Source organism: Primulina tabacum, chromosome 12 (assembly GCF_025594145.1).
Source record: "Primulina tabacum isolate GXHZ01 chromosome 12, ASM2559414v2, whole genome shotgun sequence".
NCBI lineage: Eukaryota > Viridiplantae > Streptophyta > Magnoliopsida > Lamiales > Gesneriaceae > Primulina > Primulina tabacum.
In genome coordinates this window covers 16,353,572-16,371,283 of record NC_134561.1, presented here as the reverse complement: position 1 = coordinate 16,371,283, position 17,712 = coordinate 16,353,572, and positions in this window count along the sequence as shown.

Genomic DNA, 17,712 nt, shown 5'->3' with positions numbered 1-17,712 from the left:
ACATGCTCCAGGATGGCGACGTGAGCACCTGGGACAAACGGGGTGCTCCTGAGTCCTCGGGGCTGGGCGTCCCAGCTGCTGCTGCTGCTGCTGCTGGCCTCGATTCCTGGGCGGTCCATGAAAAGGCCTCTTATTCTGCTGCTGATGCTGATGAGGAGGAGGGCGGTGCGGTGCCTGGACTGGGCGCTTGCCCTGGCGATCCCTCTCGATATCCCGTAGATCCTGCTCTGCGGCTAAGGCCTTGGAGACGGCAATCTCATAAGTAGCAGGGTCAGATACCCTAACATCCCGGCGCAAGATCGGCCGTAAACCCACCAGGAAGTGCATTAGCTTGGCTCTGGCATCATTCGCGATCAGGGGCACAAAGTGACAGCCACTCTCGAACTTACGGATAAACTCCGTAACCGTCATATCCCCCTGTCTCAGACTCATGAACTCGATGGTCAGCCTGGTGCGAACCTCCTCAGAAAAATACTTGGAGTAGAAAACTTCCGTAAAGCGGGTCCATGAAAGTGTAGCCAAAGTCAAGGCTACCGAAGCTCCTTCCCACCATAAGCGGGCGTCTCCAGTGAACAGGTAGGTGGCACATCGGACTCGGTCTGCGTCCCCCAGCTCCATAAACTCAAAGATGACCTCGAGGGATTTGATCCATCCCTCGGCAACCATGGGGTCAGATGTCCCAGAGAATTCCTTTGGGCGCATCTTCATGAATCGCTCATAAACAGCCTCGGGCCCTGTCGGCCTGGCTGCGGCTGCGGCTACGGCATTGTTCCCCGCAAACTGTGCGAAGAACTATGCCATCCCAACTAACATCTGGGCACTCATGTCCGGTGGGGGTGGTGGAGGAGGTGGTAGGTCTCCCTCCGGTCTACGTTCCTCCCTGTCCTCTCGGCGAGGCTCCTCCTCTCTGTTGCGCTCTAAAATGCGTCTAGGGGGCATACTGTTCCAACATAACCCATACGTAACTAACATGCATAATTCCATAATTTATTTTAAATGAACACTGAAGTACTGAAAATCTGGAAGCATGCTGACAAAATAATTCATGCTTTAACTGAAATGCTGAACAAAATGCTCAACTGAAAAACTTACAGACCGAAGACGTGGCTTTGTGAGCTTCTCGCGGTCAGTAGTAGTGAAACCCTATACAGAACCATCGCTCTGATACCAATTGCAGAGGCCCTAGAACTTCTTGCTTGAAAATTTGCGGAAAATTAAAAATTTTCTTTTTAAAAGAACTTAAATGGCCTCATTCATAAAATCACTGGTGAATCAAGTTCAATATTTCAAAATATTGCAGCGGAAGAAAATAAAGTTTGCCAAAAATCACAATTTAAAAATATCCAACGACTGATAAAATATTTGCGGAATAAAATAACAACTGCTGCTCTGAGGTCCTCGGGTGCCACTACTGCCGACCCAAGCTGGCTCACTGGTCCCCGCCCTCGGCCCTGGCCTCATCAGTACCTACAACAATCAAGTCTAGTGAGCCTAAAGATTCAGCTTGCATATATCGCAGGTAACGAGTAAAAATTTGAATTAAAATATGCATGAGTTAACATATCCTGTCCTGAGGCATGCTGAAAATAATCTGTACTGAGCAATTATAATACGTGCATAACTGAACTGATAATCACAGAAAAAATTTTTGATCCATGGAGCCTGTACTGAAATAACTGATAAAATTTTCTGTTGAGATTATGTTTTACGCCTGTGACCCCTGCACTAAGCTGAACTGATCGGTAACTGGCTACCGGGGAGGCTGAAACTGAACTGAGCTGGCCGGTCACTGGCGACCGGGTGGTACCATACTGAACTGATCGGTCACTGGCGACCGTATAAAATAACACTCCCACATAGTGAATGAACCACAAGCCATATCGCATAAATCTCAAAAATAATCATTTTCTATTTTCATGCACGTAAAATAATTAACTGGCATAATGAAAATGTCCCGTAATTTTACCAACTGGATTGGATTGGATCGTCCCCAGGCTCGCTGCAACCTAACTGGGCTATGAAAAATATGCAATAGCTTAAACTTGACCAACTATGCAATTTACGTTCAAAAGATGCGACTATGACGCCTAATGACTTCGTATTTAGTCATGACTCCGAACCAACCTGAACAAACACTGAACCGACGTATAGTCATGATTAAAATACGCTTAAAATACTGAAATGATGCACCTAAAATGATTAGGGTCGAAATCTAGGTGAAATGGAGGCCAAAACATGAAACGCTCTTTCGAGAGTCAATTTGGCACATCGCACCGTAAATTCTCGTACGACCTCAAAAATGATCCAAATGACAAACGGTCAAAAACATGACCTTCCTAACTCAATGAGGCACTGTCCAGGCCAAGGCCATGGGCTAAAAGCCAATCAAGAACTCGAACGAGCCACCGAACCGACACAGCAATTTGCTGTAATTTTCCAGCAACTGTACAATCGTGTAACTTGTGTTGTTTTCGAGACTACCGGCCATTGGGGCGTGAACCACCGACCAGAGACTTTTACTAACATCCCAAGGAGTGATTTGAACCATGGCTAAGGGCCCTAGGCCAGCCACAATCCGCGTCACACCAAAACTCAACCGAAACTCCAACCGAGAACCAACGTGCATGCGTGTGTAGTGTTTTGCTTAGATCGATGTCTTGCGTCGTTCCAGTGGCCATTTGATTGACCATGACACAATCTAGACATATAGGGGCATGGTATGAACCGTGGCTATGGGCCATAGGCCATCCAAGATCCATACCAAGCAACCAAAAACCGAAACCATATGCTGAACCAATGAAGAAGCCGAATGGGGAAAGGGGCTGTTCTTGTTGATTTGATTAAAACCGATGCACCATGGACAAAGCCACCAAAAGGGAGACTTAGTCACGTTTTAGAAATGCTAGGGGAGTGATCTAACCATGGCTAAGAGCCCTTAGGGCAGCCGAGATCAGATCAAACCCTCATGACAGGAAACTGAAATTTTCGAACACCATTTTCTGCACCTATGGGGCTTGCTGTCATTTCGGTTTTTTCCAGCAAGCATGAGACTTAAATAAACGTTCTAACATGGCCATAACATGTCCTAGTACATGTCCATATGCAGCCTTGAGCCCCTGGAACGATCCATCCCTGAAATCGAAACAAAACATACCTATCGTGAAGCATGGAAGTCGATAAAATATCTGTGCAGAATTTTCGTTTCTTGTCTACTGAAAATTTCGGTTTTTGAAATGATAAATCTTGATAGTGTACTGAAAAATAAATGATAATATGACTTGATTGAGGTTTTGAAAGAATCTAGACATGCCTGGTTTCGTTTCGAAAGAAAACGAACGAAACAACGACGACGCGGCACGGAGGAGGTGGAGCGCTTCTCTTGTTCCTTCTAGTTCTCGATTTTTCTCCCTTTCTCCCTAGCTATTATTCACGTTTTTTCTATTGAAAAGGGGTCTGATTTCGGTGGGGAGGGAGTGTGATGGAGTGGTTATGAGGGGTGAGGAGGATGGTGCAAGATATAAGGATCATATCAAGACCAAGTCTTCATGCATTTGAATTTTGAATTTTGAATTGCTATCAAATGATCTCTTGGGTGATTCTAGAGTATAGTGGCCGATTTTATAATGCCAAACAAGGGTTAGGATAGTGGTCTAGTATTAATTAATTAAGGTGAAAAAATAGCTAAAAGAATTAGCATGCTATCAACCAAGAATGGGTCAAAGGTGAGTTGGCAAGTCCTAGTTTGTTCTTCTAGGGGTGTGGCCGAAAATGCATGATAAATGGTAGGGGAAATTGATTATCTAGTAATTTAATAACCCTTAAAAGTCTTATTAATCCTTTAATTAATTTAGTGACCTAACCCCTTAATTAAGTAACTTAAATGAGCTCATTTTTTAATCACCTCCAATAATTAAATTAAAATCCTCAACTAACTTAAATAATTCCTTAAACTTCTTTTTAACTTAAATGAACTTACTTGCTAGCTAAATTAACTTCTGGAAATATTTCTCAAATTTTAAATTCAATCTCAAAACTCCAACTCCAGTCCGGCCTCACTGAAATAACTGAAATGCTAAAAATCGAACTACTGAACTGAAATAATGAATAATTAACTTCAAATAAATGCATTTAAAATAATTATGCAATGAAGTCAATTAAATTTAGAAATCTAGAATTATGCATGGCTTATACGTAGACTGATTTACGGGTTCTACAATTTATTTTTTAGGCAGCCAGGCACTAGCAGATGCCGCACATCATTTCTTGCATATGTGCAAGAAAGCTCATGAGGAGAGGCTGCCAGATATCTTTGACGAGTATTGTGACAGTGACCGAGCCATTCAGCCAGCGGCTAGAGGACGTCGAGGTGGTCAGGATTTTCCCAGCGTTTTCCTGGACGATTTTTCAGGAATTCCACCAGACAGAGAGGTTGACTTTTCTATTGAGCTGATGCCAGGTTTAGTGCCGATCTCTAAGGCCCCCTATCTTCTAGCACTTGCAATGACGAAAGAGCTGAAGGATCAGATACAAGACTTTTTTGACAAGGAATTCATTCGTTCGATCTTTTCTCCATGGGGCGCACTGATATTGTTTGTGAAGAAGAAAGACGACAACATGCTTCTTTGCATTGATTACCGGAAGATGAATCGGGTCTCAGTTAAGAATAACTATCCTCGGCCTAGGATTGAAGATCTATTTGATCATCTTCAGAGAGCATTAGTGTTTTCGAATATAGATATCCGATCATGATACCACAAGCTGAAGGTGAGAGAGTCTGATGTGCGTAAGACAATTTTCAAGACGCGTCATGGGCACTCTGAGTTTATGGTGATGCCCTTCGGATTGAAAAACGTGACAACGATATTCATGGATCTCATGAATCACATTTTTCATTCGTATTTGGATCGGTTCATCATAGTTTTGATGGACAACATTCTGATCTATTTGAAGAGCAGAGAGGAGCATAAACATCATCTGAGGACCGTACTACAGAGTTTACAGGTCTGCGGTTGTATGCCAAGTTCAGTAAATGTGAGTTCCAGATGGACAGAGTGGCATTCTTAGGCCACATCATATCTTGATATGGAGTGGGGGTTGATCCTTGTAAGGTCAAGATAGTTCGAGATTGGCCAGCGCCTAAAGTGTGACAAAGATCTGCAGTTTCTTGGGGTTGGCTGGGTACTACAACTTTATTCAAAGCATTTATTCTATTGTGGTGCCTACGACCGCCTTGACAAACAAAGAATGCCAAATACATTTGGGGATCAGAGTGCCCGGAGGGTTTTGACAGGCTGAAGGATGCATTGACTTCAGCTCCAGTTCTAGCTATGCCATTAGGGAAAGGGGAGTTTGTGCTTTATACAGATGCTTAGAAGCTAGGTTTGGGCGTGGTTCTTTACTAGCATGACAGTGTTATAGCCTATGCATCCAGACAGTTGAAGGTCCATGAGAAGAATTCTCCAACTCATGACCTTCAGGTAGCAGTAGTGGTATTCGTCTTGAAGTTATTAAAGCATTATCTGTATGGAGAAAAGTACAGGATTTTAACCAACCAGAAGAGCCCGGGGTAATTTTTCACATATAAAGAGCTGAATATGAGACAACGGAGATGGCTGAAGCTAGTGAAGGATTGTGACTGCGACATTAGCTATTATTCGGGTAGGACTAATGTGGTTGCGGATGCCCTGAGCAGGAAGAATGCAGTGATCACTCAGTTGTCGGTACATAGACTGCTGCAAGTAGAGATTAAGAGGTTTGAACTTGCAATTTATGATAGGGACGATGCCCTAGGTCTTTCTACCCTGACAGTGCAATTGACACTGAGGGACAGGATTCGAGCAGGGCAGACTTCTGACGGACAATTACTGAAGTTGAGACAGAGGGATGAGTCTAAGGGCCTGATGTTGTACACATCTAAGGACGTCATAGAAAGATATCGTGACCACTGTGGGTTTTTAGAAGTGATTCCCTGAAAGCAGATATCATGAGTGAGGCCCACAATACCCTATACTTCATTCATCCAGGGAGTACAAAGATGTATAAAGATCTACAGAATCTTTATTGGTGGCCGGGCATGAAGCGAGATATCTTGCGTTTCGTGTCCGAGTGTTTGACGTGTCAGCAGGTTAAGGACAAGCATCAGAGACCTGGAGGAAAATTGAGACCACTCCCTATTCCCAAGTGAAAATGGGAGAACATTACCATGGATTTCGTGGCGAAGCTTCCGAGGAAAACTGGGGGATATAATGTCATTTGGGTGATAGTTGATCGGCTCACTAAGACAACACACTTTCTACCGATCGAGAAGACTTTCACCATGACTCAGTAGCAGAGCTGTATATAAGAAAGATAGTCAAACTGCATGGAATCCTAATGTCCATCTCGTTGCTGAAATTCACGTCTGCGTTTTGGAAGAGTTTGCATCAAGAATTGGGTATTAAGCTGCTATTCAGTACTTACTTCCATCCTCAGACCGACAGACAATCAAAGAGGGTGATTCAGATTTTGGTGGACCTAAACAGAGCTTGCATGATTGATTCTAGAGCAGCTGGGACCCGAAGTTACCTCTTGTGGAGTTCACATACCACAACAGCTACCAGGCATCTATAGGTATGGCTCCATACGAGGCACTTTACGGGAGGAAGTGTAGGTCTCCAGTTGGGACCAGACATTGTAAGTCAGACTACAGAGTTAGTGGTCAAGATCCAGATTATGATGAAGACCGCTTAGAGCCGACAGAAGAGTTATACAGATCAGTGGCACAAGGATCTAGATTTTTCAGTGGGCGATCATGTTTTCGTGAAGGTCGTCTCGATGAAGGGTGTCATGAGATTCGCAAAAATGGGCAAACGCAGTCCTAGATTCATAGGACCATTCGAGATCCTCGAGAGAGTAGGGACACCAGCTTAAAAAGCACCGTTACAGCCAAATCTGGCGGGAGTTTATAACGTGTTCCACGTCTCGATGATGGGAAGGAAATGTCGAATCTTTCGCATTTGCTGAATTATGAGCCACTGCAGCTGACGCCGAACCTGTCTTTTTAGGAAAGACACACTCATATTTTGAATAGGCACGAGAGAAGACTCCAGAACAAGGTGATTCACACGGTCAAGGTCAAGTGGCTGAATCATTCTGAGGAGGAAGCTACTTGGGAGACTCAGAACGAGATGAGGAGTCGCTACCTGGAGTTATGTAGTAGGATTAAAATTACGAGGACAAAATTTCTTTTATGGGGGGATGAATTATAAGCTCTAGGAAATTCGAACTACGTAACCTGACTGCATGTAATCTAGGTTTTTTGCCAAATATGTGTTTAATTATTTTCATGTATGTAATGCAAGATAATTTCGTGGTTTATTATAGTTTCTTGCATAAGGGCTTTGAGTAATTTTTCGAGCTAGAACGTGGAACGGAGACGAGACAATTGAGGAAAAATATTTTTGTCAATAATTATTTAATATATGTTGTAAATAAGTGAGATTTTCGAAAATGGGCCTATGGCGAGTATTTTTACTCGTCGGCTCATATTTTAAATAGGTACGCAAATTTTAGTGAGTCGGTGGACTTTTTGAGCGTTCGGGCAATATTTTCAAAAAGGTATCTAAACGAAATGCTTTTCGGGAGTGTTATTGGGCTTAATGGGAATATTTTATTGTATAATGGGCCCAAAATCCTTTTAATACCTTTATTTTTAATTAAGGGCCCATAGCACTAAATTTATGCATTTAAACCTACCATCGAAAACCTAAACCTACGCCTCAAGCATTTGGTCGACCCTCCATTATATCCAGCACCCAATTTAATGAAAAATACAGCAGACTCCAAAAATTCTCCCATGTTTGCAAAGAAATCCTTTCCCATCTCTCTAGTGCAAGTTCTACACGTATATCTCAAAGTTTTATGTTGGAACATTTCATGATCGCATTCTTGATTTCAATGTTAAAAAAACTTGTTATTTGGTTTCTAATTAATTTACCTAAGTGCGCAGAAAGCTACCAAGCCTAAAACGAAGCTATCGAGACGCAAACTGAAAGTGCCAACTGATTGCCCAAATTGAACCAATTCAATTGATATATCAAATACCAGTTTGGCTGATAGGTAGTTCAGCGGAATACCTTCAGAAGCTCGGCCAACTGATGAAGATCCTAACTGATGAAGAACCCAACAGACTAGTTCAACTGAAGCAGTGAAATTAGTTCATCTGACGAGCCAACTGATTTCACCAAACCAGGTCAAGACCAGTTCAGAACATAAGTTAGGAGCCGACCATGTTGCAGAACACGACAAGATTATCTAAATGGAATCCAGTTGTGCGCATTAAGGAAAGCAATTTTCTAGTCAAAGGACAATAATGAACATTACAGCAGAGCTTAAAGTCAAGACGTTCAAGAATGGCTGTCATAAAGGACAAAACACAAATATCGAGGAACATATTCAAACTGCAACGGACATATTTGATGAGTCTTGAAGAATGGTTAGGAAGCCTCTAAAAATACAAGATCAAGACCATCAACAAAAAAGTGTGTCAAACTCGTGAGAAAAGAATAAGGGCACAATCATCGTATATTAGCTTACAAGAAGCAATCTGAAAAGATTTAAGGGAATACTTCAACGTATTATAAGCTTATATTAGAAGCACAATTTCCTCAGTATGTTAGAACGTTTTTGTGTTGTATTCATAGATCAGTTCTCACACACTCACACACAAATACTAACATATACATAAAGTTAAGCTTATTGAATAGCTGAGTGAGTCTTGCACAAAGAAATTAAACTTGTATATGTAGTCTTTAACACATAGACGTTAAACAAGTGTTGGCTAGAAGGTGCTGCCTTCAGTGTAGGCTAGGAGTTCAGTTAGGCAGTAGTTTAAGTCCTAAGCTGAGTGGGTTTATACAAGGTATTGTATAAATCAAAGTTTTCCAGTGGATCCTTACCCGAGCTGGTAGAAGGGGTGACGTAAGAGCAGTTGAAGTCTCTGAACATCCATAAACATATCTTGTGTACTTAACTATTTAACCATTGTTTTTAAATTGATTTGATCGTTTCCAAATGATATCAATTCAGTTCTCAACATAACTGAACTGATACAATCAAGAACTGCCCCTCATTTCAGTTATTCAGTTCACACAAGGTAATAGACTTTCATATTAATCAACTTTCATAACGAATAATTATTTCGAGTATTTTTCCCTTGGTTTAAAACGAAACTTGATCTAATTCATCGGTGTTTAAATTCTTAGAACACAAGCTATTGCAGCTCATTGAGAATATTGTGTTAGAAGCACCCTCACAAGTGTTAGAACTGATCTATCAATTGGTATCAGGGCTAGATGTTCAAAGAAGAACATTTTAAAACTGATATTTTAAATATGTTTCAAAATGTTATTTAAAATGATTTTCATAATCCTCTTAAAAATTTAAATTAGTTTATCGTGGGAAGAGAGAAGATAATTGGATCTGCAACTAACGTTGTAGCCACTTCTCTCGACTCCGTATTTTGTTGTTTTAAACAACTTGCAAGAATTTGAGTCCAAACTTATAGCAGAATAGCTAAACTGATCAGTGGACAAGATTTCAGTTGCCAGCTAACCATTTCAGCTGTTCAATAGACGAAACCCAACTACGCTGAAATGTTGGATGATTAGGAGCTTAATCTGTTAGAGTAGATGCCCTCCAAGCCAACGGTTGGCTAGGAAATTTATTGACTCAAGTGTAATAAAAAACATTTATTTTAATATAATTTAACTTTTATGGTTTCAGTTTACTTTATCTGTATACACATACAACCAACATAGATAAAGTCCTTGATTATACTTTAATGTAAATGAATCGTAATTTGATATTGAAACTCATTTGTAAACGTTGCCCCGCGGTCCATGAAAGAGTGCACCCGCGGTTGATGGACAGAGAGTTGGAGAGTATTTACAGAAGTGACACCGCACCCGCGGTGAGGAGGTACCGCACCCGCGGTGCATGGCCAGTAGGGTAGGAAATTTTATGCGAAGCAGGACCGCACCCGCGGTCTACAAGACACCGCACCCGCGGTCGGCGAATGTGGAAAATGAAAAGTGGTGCCGAAGCTTAAGCGCACCCGCGGTCTAGACGGAGCGCACCCGCGGTGCTCTGTGCGAGAAAGCCACCCTTAATTCTTAGGAAGACACATGGCATATATATAAATAGAAATGTGCTGAGTCTTCACTTTCACCACTTCCATCAGCTGAGAACGGGAGAGAGTGGGGAGAAGCTTCAATTCCTTTTGCTTTAAGGTTATGATTTTGGAAGAATTACACATCCAAACTTTAATCCAAGCATAGAATCTTGCTCCTTTCTTTAAGGGCTACAAAAGGATGTAAGTTTGGTTAAGTTTTAACATGTTTTGAAGTATACATGTTGGAGAAGTGCTGATATACTTGTGATAATATGTTCTTGAGATGATTGATATCGTAGAAATGCAACCGGATCGAAGAACGGACGTTGTATGCTCTAGTTATTATTTTCCAGCATGTTTAGAATTAAATATGCAGATTTTGAGTACTATCATGTGCTTATGATGATGATTATGAGTTGAGAATTATGAATTGGTGATATATGTTGAGAGATGGATTGACCGGTATCGAGAAATTACGTTTTTATACCGTCAAATTGTACCGAGATCAAGTATTGAATTGGATATGTGTTGATTGAAATTAGAGATTAATAGAATATGTATCAACATTTCTATTTCAGATTTGGTATTGACAGATTCGTCTTCGAGACTTTGACTACGACACAGATTGTGCGACGAAAGGTATAATGCATGTTTTGTTTGGGGAAGACACAACTCAAATAAGATTCAATTTGAGTTTCCCAACAAAACCACATACTAGATTAGTTGCTTGTCTTTTGACACGATTATGATTTGTTTATGGATTGTATTCAAATCTTTTGATATGATTATGCATTTATAGATTTATATTCATGCATTTGAGATAGGAGAGTCATTGGCAGATTTGCCAAACTTCTAGACGTTCGGTGTATCGACGCATAGGAGCAGACATCCTCCGATTGTAGACATTCGATACAGACATGACCAAAGTCTAGGAATAAGACGTACAGTTACCCCGATTGGGAGGGTAGGTGACAGACAGTGACGTCTTATTCACACCGGGATCCCTAGAGTAGAGTCGAGTCGAGTCAAGACATGATTTGATTTGAATTGCACGTTTATATAGATTGGTTTCATAGACTATGGAGCCCATTATTATTGCTTTGACTCATGATTTATGATTACGTATCAGCATGTATACATGTTTTATACTGGGATTTGTTCTCACCAAAATTTCCGGCTATTGTTATGTCTGTATGTGTGCATAACAACAGGTGCGGCAGGATCAGGGTCGCGACGGAGATGAGAGATGGACATAGCGTGGTGATCACGGGCGTAGCAGACGAACTAGTAGTTGTACTTTTGATATGCACTGTATTTAATTACTAGTTTGTAGAATACGAATAAAACGAAGCATGTATATTATGTTGGTTGTAATGAAATGAATATAGAATTATCTTGTGCCTGAGTTATAAACATTTGATTTAATGTTAAAAGCAAAATTTAGACCCGTATTTTTGAACAATGATCCGACTAATACCGAAAAGAATTGAGTTAGAGCCCGGGTCCCCACACCAGTGCATTGTAGTCGGAAATTCTCCCCTTACCTACGGGTGTGGATATCCTATGTGATCTAACAAAATAAAAGTGCATGAAATCTCTCGCCAGAGTGTGAGATGTACATTAGGGAAAGAGTCTCTAGTTGTGCATGTGATGACACTATTAACCCTTCATGATTGTATCACATAGCTATCGAATTAATATTCAACCCCTCGATGAACCAATGGTTGCATATTCGATCGGGCTATATGAGATGAAAGGACCGTACTGTACCTTAATCATAACCGACTGATTCTTGCAGACAATATCGGTGATACCTAGGGAATCATAGGGCGATGCTACTAGACGCTCTTACCATGATTCGATGGGTTTAATCAGAAAATGGTTTCAGACATTCTCATGATCAAATGTTGGTGCATGGAATGTGGGCAAATTAAGGAAAGCTTGAATAATGGAAATTGTCCTGAATCACAAAGAGTTGAGAACCCACGGCTAGGTGTATCTCTGAACCATCGAAGGTCACACAAGCACTGCTTTATTTTTTCCCATTGAGATAATAAATTCAATGAGTTGAAATTTATAACAAATAATTTTGATATGATCAATCGATAAGCTTATAAATAAAGTTTATAAAAGCTTATAGAAATTTTGAGACCGTGAATGCTAAAACAGTCATATGCCTTGTTTAGAATGTGATAATATCAAAATTAAAGTGTGCATTATAATAACAAATAAGTTGAAATTGTCACATCGATGTGTTGGATCGTCGATCATGATTATAATAATATTAATATAATGGGAGCATTGATCATGAGCTTGTAAGAGTATAAGCCCATCATGCTTATTTATTAAAGTTTAAATGTGCTTCAATAAATAAACAATATTTTAATTGAGTTAAAATATAGTTCATTAAGTTTTTATAAAATATAGTATTGATTTATATAATATGAAAATATTCATGATACAATAATTTTAAAAACTTGCACACAAAGCAAAGTAATATTGATGCATAATATTCTCCAAATATTTTTATTGATTCGAGAACCTTGATTGGCATGCAATAAGAATATTTCATTAAATTAATTAATTTTATTAATTAAGTAAAGGAATGATTAGTATAAAATTATGGATTTCTTTTCCTTATTATATAGCATGCATTCGGTGGAAAATTTTGAATAAGATACAACAAAACTTTCGGCTATTCCAATATCAAAAAGGCTCTTGAAATTCTTATTCTTTTGCAAGAAAAATCCGGCTTATAGTATTGAGTCGATTTGTTATTCTTGTTCCATCTCTACGCAAAATATATTTTAATTTTCTAACTCAAGTTAGAAGAGGAACAAGTAAACCGGTCGTATACCTGATTTGGAGATCGAAGAAGGAGGTTCGATGAAAGTTCGTAGAGATTTACAACAAGAGCTACGTTCACTAATATCGGAGTAGTTGGAGACGAATGAATTATTTACTAAGACATATCTTTTGTCATCCTATATATGTTTATTTTATTTAAATCATACGACTGTCCAAAGAATATTTTGAAAGTCAAAATAAAAATTTTTAAATTTCAGCTGCGTTTTGGACACGAGAAAAATGATAACCCAACAGTGGTATCAGAGCCAGATTCTCTTTATAGTATGGTTTGAATCATGTTGAATAATATTTCTAACCTTTACAAGAAATTTTTTCAGAAAATAGGTGCATCATAAAAAATTATAATTTTATAAAAAAAAATTTGGACTTCCCGAAACTGTTCCGAGCAGTACATTGTGCCTGCACGGCTGTGTGCGTAGGGATCGCACAGCGTGCCTCCCACTACCCGATATGATAGCGCAGCAGGCAGGCATCGGGCAGGCATGTTAGAGTAGGTGCCCTCGAGCTAAGTGTTGGCCGATGGTTCATTTTGAAACTCTATGTATCAACAATCTTTATTTTAATAATATTTAAAATTATTATCATGGCACATCTTTATCTGTATACTCATTCTTGTTGCATAGATAAAGTTTTTGAATATAAAAATAGTAGAAAGAATATGAGATGCTCCTATGATGAGTATCATGAAACTCATATTTGGAATACTGAATATTTTAAACAGTTCCTAGACGATTCAACCGCCGCTATGAAGGATAAAGGCCGCTCGAGTTTGAGACTAGTATCTGCGATGTGAGAACCATGTTTCATTGGTAGGGGACATTGTTATGTCCGAGCATGCAGATAGTTGCTCTTTGTAGATTGCACTGAACAACCCTCCATAAAGGACTTTCCAAGTGGTTCTCATTTATCGAGTGGAAACGTCCTAGTTTATGGTTGTACACCATTAGTCTTTATGACCCGAGACAACATTGAGACTCTATATGCTAGCATTGCACTTTGACTTGTTTACCAACTCATATGGTGTGGGGACCCGGGCTCTAACTCAATTCTTTTCGGGATTAATCGGATCTTTATTCAAAAATGTTGGTCAAATTTTTTTTTTTTTTGCTTTTTACAATTAATTCAAATGTATATAAACAAGCATAAGATAGTTCTTCATTTTATTTCAATAAACATAATTACATGTCTTGTTCTAATACATTCATACAAACTAGTGTTTAATACAAACTATAACCACAAGTAGTACAAGTCTAGTAAGAAACAACTAGTAATCTTCTGCGCCCGAAATCACCACGCTATCTCGAACTCATCTCTGTCGTGACCCAGATCCTGCCCCACCTGTTGTTATGCACACATACAGACATAACAACAGCCGGAAAATCCGGTGAGAATACATCCCAGTATAAAACATGTATGCATGCTAATACATAATCATTATTCATGCATGAAAGCAATAAAAATGGGCTTCATAGTCTATGAAACCAATCTATATCAACATGCAATTCAAATCAAATCATGTCTTAACTCGACTCGACTCTACTCTAGGGATCCCGGTGTGAATAAAACGTCACTGTCTGTCACCTACCCTCCCAATCGGGGTAACTGTACGTCTTATTCCAAGACTTCGGCCCTGTCTGTATCGAATGTCTACAATCGGGTCGAATCTGATCCAAAGCGTCAATACCACCGAACGTCTAGTTTGGCAAGTCTGCCAATGACTCTCCTATCTCAAATGCTTGAATGTAACTCTATAAACAAGGCATCATCATATCAAGAGATTTAAATATAATTCTATAAACAAATCAAAATCATATCAAAAGATAGACAACAATTCTAAATGTGATTTGGTTGGGAAACTCAAATTGAATCTCATTTGAGTTGTGTCTTCCCCAAACAAAACATGAATTATACCTTTCGTCGGACAATGTCTGTCGATGTCGAAGTCTCAATGACGACTCTATCAATATCAAATCAGAAATGGAAATGTTGATACATATTCTATCAATCTCTAATCTCAATCAACACATATCCAATTCAATACTTGACCTCGGTACCATTTGACGGCAAAACGACGTAATTTCTCGATATCGGTCAATTTCATAACAATAACAATTACAAGAATCATGTCTCCACGTCATAATCAATATCATAACCATTTCAAATTCTGAAAATCTGCATAAGTTCCACCCAATACATTCTGTACTGTCATATAAATCGCATACGATATCTGATAATAAATCTTTTCACGGTATTTCGGTTCCTAGCTACTCAAGAACACATATCTCAAATAAAATCACCATTTCTTCAACATGTAGATTTCGAAACATGCTATAAATGAACCATACTTACATCTTCTTGTAGCCTATGAGGCAAGAAGCAAGAATCTATACTTGGAATGACGTTTAGATGTGTAATTCTTTCAAAATCATAACCTTAAAGCATAAGGAATTGAAGCTTCTCCCCACTCTCTCTCGTTTCTCAGCTGATGGAAGTGGAGAGAAATGAATCAGCACATTTCTATATATATATATACCATGCCATGTGTCAACTTGAGAAACAAAGGTGGCTTTCTCGCATGCAGCACCGCGGGTGCGCTCCCTCTAGACCGCAGGTGCGCTCAAGCTTCGGCAGTCCATTCATTTTCCAAAATCGACGACCGCGGGTGCGCTACATATAAGACCGCGGGTGTAGTGACATCAACGCGGGTGAGGTTATGTTTGAACCGCGGGTTTGGTGTCATTTATGTAAATAATTTCCAACTCTCTGTCCATTAACCGCGGGTGCACTCTTTCTTGGACCGCGGGTTCGGTCTGCCCTTCATTCAAATTCTAATTTTTCATGTCTCTCCTTCCCCCATCTCATTTATTGCTTCTCATTACATATCATGCATTCTCATATCTTTGAATATCGCATCAATGGAGACTAATAAATCTCAGGCCTTACATATGGGGTCATCAGGTGACAAGGTTGGGTGTTTTGTCGAAATATATAGGAGTCGATGCATTGTAGTCGGGGATTAATCGCTTACCTTCGGGTATGGATATCCTATGTGTGTATAGTTTGAAATCTCTGATCAGAGTATAGTGGTAATTAAAAAAGGGGTTTCTTAGATTACCCAACTACGACATGACACATAGTATCGATTCTTTGACAGCTCTCGATGTACCAATAGTTGTGGAATCGGCCGGAATATATGAGATAAAAGGACCGTATTGCATGCTAACCATAATAGAATGGTTCTTGCAGGCACTATCATTTGATACCTAGGAAATAATGTAAGCGATGCTGCTAGACGTTTGACATGATTGGTTGGGTACTATCAGACTTGAGTTTTGACGTTCTTATTATCAAGATGTTGATAAATAAGAATGGTGCAATTGGAGAAAGGGGATCGATTGAGGTGCCCGAATGCGCAACGGAAGTTTAAAAAATAATTTTCATGAGAAAACCGAGCACCCTAAGCCTATAATGTGTAGCAAATACAAAACACAAGCATATGAGATTCATAGTGTGTTCAGAAATCTTTACCTATCAATCTCAAAGATTGATGTTATGGCTCCAACTAAGGTGTAAACACCTTAGCTCTTGATGGCAAGACAATCTTCAAGCTCTCCTTGCTCCAAAATTAGGCCCACCACCAACTAGCTAGAACCCCTCTTATTTTGCACTAGAAAAATAAGAGGATTTTTCAATGAGAAGTGGATTGTTTTTCCAACAATTGAAGAACAAAGTGGAGAGAAAAATGAGGAGAATATCCCCTTCAAAATTTCGGCCATCTCATTGTGTAGGAGTGAATGGAAGACTTTTCTTGGTCCTTGAAAAAGTTGAGTTAAGCATGTGCATGCCATGCCTTGGTTGTACAAAAAGTTGTCTCCCAACTCTTCACCTCCCTTGCATGCCTTTTTGAGTGGGCTTGTAACAATTACAAGGCCCATGTACTTTAATTTAATTGTCTCAAACATATTTGAGCCCAATTAAACTTTACTTGATTTTACTCAAGCCCACTAGTTAATAATTATTTCTAATTGGGCTCTACAAGGCACAATGTTATTTAATTAATTCAACACTTGAACTAATTTAATTATTTGGACTCTACTAGGCCCACTAGTGTTTAATTAATTCAACACTTGAATTAATTTAATTTAGTCCACAATAATGTTTATGAAAATCACAATTTCCAAATACATTATTCACTTGGCCTACTTTTAATCTAGGAACACTTTCACAAATTAAAAATTATATTTCTCTCATAGAAGTCATACTTCTATTTTTTTTCTTACTCTTATAAACTCATTTATAAGCCGTTCAACACATTGAACTATTTTACTTCTCAAAGGGATCTAGAAAGCTAGTACTTGTGTGGCCCTCAATGGTTCATTGATACAACTAGCCGTGGGTTCACATCTCCATGTGATTTGAACTAAACATGTCCTTATACGAGCATACCCCAATTGCTCCATTCTTACTTATCAACTCCTTGATAACAAGAATGTCAGAACTCAAGTCTGATAGTACCTAACCAATCATGTTAAACGCCTAGCAGCATCGATTACATGATTCCGTAGGTATAAAATGATAGTGCCTGCAAGAACCATTCAATTATGGTTAGCGTACAGTACGGTCCCTTCAACCCATATATCCCGACCGATTCGACAACCATTGGTTTATCGAGCGTTTTCAATGAATCGATACTA